Raw genomic sequence first — 3,684 nt, forward strand, 5'->3', positions numbered from 1 at the left:
ATTAATTAAAAGAACAAATAAAATTTTAAACAAAATATTTACATATTATTTTCCTTATTAAAAAAATATTATTTCATGGTTAATAATTGATAATTAATTAAAAACAAATAAAATGTAAAATTGTAAACAATATTCTTACATATTATTTTCCTTATTAAAAAAATATTATTTCATGGTTACTAATTAATATTTAATTAAAAAAACAAATAAAATGTAAACAAAATCTTTACATATTACTTTCCTTACTAAAAAAATATTATTTCATGGTTAATAATCAATTCACGATTTCATCATTAATTCACGATTTTTATAATTTTTATTTCATGGTTACTAATTAATTGCGGCTATTTTTTATGAGATTTTGTTACCTTAACTGGAAATTTTTTTACTATTTCGTCATTATATATAATTGTAAAATTTGGCATCATGCTCTCTATATAAAGAGCTGCAACAAGGGTGGAATCTCATCGTTCTCCCGATATTTTTTTTCCCACACGGCTAGGGTTATTGTTTTTGAATATTTTTTTCCCACAAGGTTAAGGTTTATTGTTTTTGAATATTAGGGTTATCATTTTTTCCATTAAGGTTCACTTATTGACGGTGGTTATTTTGGTTTGCAGGTACTGGACACCCAAATAAATCGGGCTTTTTGGCTTTGCTGCAAACTAACATTCGGAGAAATCAGAAATGTTTTCAAGGTGATTTTTTATTTGCACAATGATATTTTCAAGGTGATTTTTTTTTTTGCATGATGTTTATTTTCGTTGTTAGATTCTTTTTTTTCATTGGTATTTTGATCATTCTGGGTTTTTGTTCTTAATGGAACTTTGAGTTATCAAGAAACAATAAACTTATTTTCACATTGTTTTTCTTAATTTTTTCATGCCATAATTAAAAGCAAAATAAGTTTAAAATAAAAATAAGCCGATTTCTAAAAGTATTTTTTTAATATCATGTTACATAAAAATAAAACGATCTCTATTCCTAAAAATATTTCAAAAAATAAATATGGATACCAAAACTAACCGTGGTTTCTCAATATTATATAAATTTAAGACTCGGATTTAATATCATTTCCAAAATATCTTCTTTTATCTATGGAATCATTCCTAAAAATATTTTAAAGAATATATATGGGTACCAAAAATAACTGTAATTGCCAAAAATTATAAAAAAATGCGTAAATTTGAGACTGTGATTTGATATTATTTCCAAAATATTTATAGAGAATCTAGGCATGCTCAAAGTCTATATAAATCACTCAACAAACTCTCATCGTTTCTACTGTTTTTTTTCTTTTCTTCTTCCGTGCTTTTATTATTTTGTTTGTATTTTTTGTTGATTAGCTTTTTATTTCTTTTTCTTTTGTTCATTTTATTTTGCAGTTGTATATGATATATCCTCGCAGTTGCTGATGAAAAAATGAAATGGGATCTTTGGGTTCACTTTTAAGGTGATGATTCTTTTTTTTTTTTTCATTCTATATTTTCTGTTGGTTTTGATCATGATGCCTCTTCAATGAATAATGAAGTTAAACCTTACAGTTTAGTTTGGTATTGGTTTTTCTAAACCAAATGTAAGCGATCAAACTATTAATTTCGCACAAGTTTTCATTGTTTAGTGGATTTTTCCAATCTATATTACCATATTAGGGTTTTGAAAATGGCTTTTCAATCTCCATCTTGACTCTCTACCAAGTGATCTCTTTGTACCCGCTAATATTATGGTTTCTTCTTATTATAAGGTTTATATTGATCCGTCGGAACACAAGGACGTGGAATTACATGCGGGGTGGTCAAGATTGATGGTGGCACAAGATCGTTCGACTTCCGAGGATGTAAAACTATTAATCAAGAGCCAAAAAAAATAGTTGAAGGCTGCAGTTGATGAGATTGAGAGACTTGAGATCAAATGCGGTCTTTACCCCGAGACTGCGGCGGCTAACACTTACCGAGGTAAAAAACAAGCAGAAGAAAATCGAGAAACGGTCGGCGTGGGCTTCAAAGAATGCTGAGAAGTGCATAAAGGCATTCACTTTAGAAGAGTATTTGAAAGAGAAAGAGGATAGCAAATGAAAAGTGTGTAGGATACGCTAATCATATTTTTTGTGAGTTAAAATTATTTAGTCTTTGGATGCATAATCAAGTTAATTGTGCTATCATTTTTTAAAGTTTATTAGACAAAATTTTTAGCAAGCTCTTATCATGGTGTAAGACACCAGACTCAGATCAAATAGAACTGGCGGAATTTTGAAACGAATTTGGTTAGCTTTTGTCGAATGTTTTAATTGTTAAAAGATGCTTGATCCATGGACGATTAATCGATTGACGAGAATTACGTGCATTGATTAAACCTGGAAGTCATTTTTTAATTAGCTTACGATTAGTTCGGCCTCTAAAATCCATGCAACGACAAACAAATGCTAGAATAAAAAAAAGTTAGTGAGTCTATCGGATAATAAAACCAAAAAGGTAGTACTATTTTCATATTAAGAATATTTTAATAACAATAAATGCTACTAATAGCAGAAAAAGAAATCTGAAACTGAATATGTCATGACAGCATAAAATAAGTATAAAATAAATTAATTATAGCAATTACAAATTTTTTAAGTATAATATATCTATCAAATTAAGTAGCAAATATTTATAAAGAGAAACTAAACGAAAAACATTCTCTATATATCAAATTAGGTATAATACATATATGTGTGTATTTAATTAAGTAACTAGCTTTATTTAAGAGGGAAAATAATAAAAAGTCGGATTTATTTATTTATTTAAAGTAAGGTAGTATTGGTTTTATTTAAGAAAGAGTCAAATTAGATAGCATATATTTACAAGAAATATATTTACAGATAGAATTAAATGTATATATAACAAGGAAACTGTATCCTAAATTACCCACTAGTTCCTTGATGTATAATTTTTTTTTAAAGTATAAGATGACTATATATAAAATTAACCATATATTACCACTGTTGGAAAATCTATCTACTACCTATATAAGAATATTGAACGTCGTTGCCATTAGGTCTGTCAATGGATACCGATTTTCCGACGTCCGATAATCCGTAATCCGTTACTGCTGCCATCCGACATAGCGGTAAACGGATATCCGATACTGATAAACTAACGGATAATCTCCTCTTAACGTAACGGTAGTGGAATTGTGTATTTCCATTAGGTTAAGTTCCGATATCCGATAGTATATAATCCAATGTTCCGTTATACCTTTATCCAAATACATATCTTAAGCAGACTGGTGGTGTTTCGTTAGAAAAAAGGGATCCGAGCATCGTTTCAAATGTGTTTGAGAAGCTGCTTATCAATCTGATATGTAGACTCCATGAATGGATACCGATGAATGGAGTTTAATGGTAATGGAAGTGGTTAACAGAAGCACCTCTTATTAAACTCCTCCTCATCTCTTAACTGTTTGAATTCAAGCTTTTCTTCTAAAATCAGCGACATCAACAGCAGGTGTTATTAGATTAAGGTAACGAGTGTTTTTGATGGATGAAATTATAACAGTCAGTGATGAATTTTTATCCAGATTTGGTGTTAGTTAATGGCGGTCGTATGAATCTCCATAAATTGATGATTGTTGTGTTACAGAAGCATTCCGGCAATTATCTTATTTGATCCACTTTCCACCAAATTTTATCATGATTAAAATTTGAAC

At 29.0% G+C, this 3,684-nt stretch overlaps 1 long non-coding RNA gene across 1 annotated transcript; it reads left to right on the forward strand.

The window, feature by feature from the left end:
* Positions 1–433: 433 nt before the first annotated feature.
* On the forward strand, positions 434–2,239 carry LOC113324953. The gene is made up of 4 exons (XR_003347956.1): positions 434–535; positions 621–698; positions 1,386–1,453; positions 1,745–2,239. It is a non-coding gene; the product is annotated as an uncharacterized LOC113324953 (long non-coding RNA).
* Positions 2,240–3,684: the final 1,445 nt, after the last annotated feature.

The sequence above is a fragment of the Papaver somniferum genome, chromosome 1 (assembly GCF_003573695.1).
Source record: "Papaver somniferum cultivar HN1 chromosome 1, ASM357369v1, whole genome shotgun sequence".
Taxonomy (NCBI): Eukaryota; Viridiplantae; Streptophyta; class Magnoliopsida; order Ranunculales; family Papaveraceae; genus Papaver; species Papaver somniferum.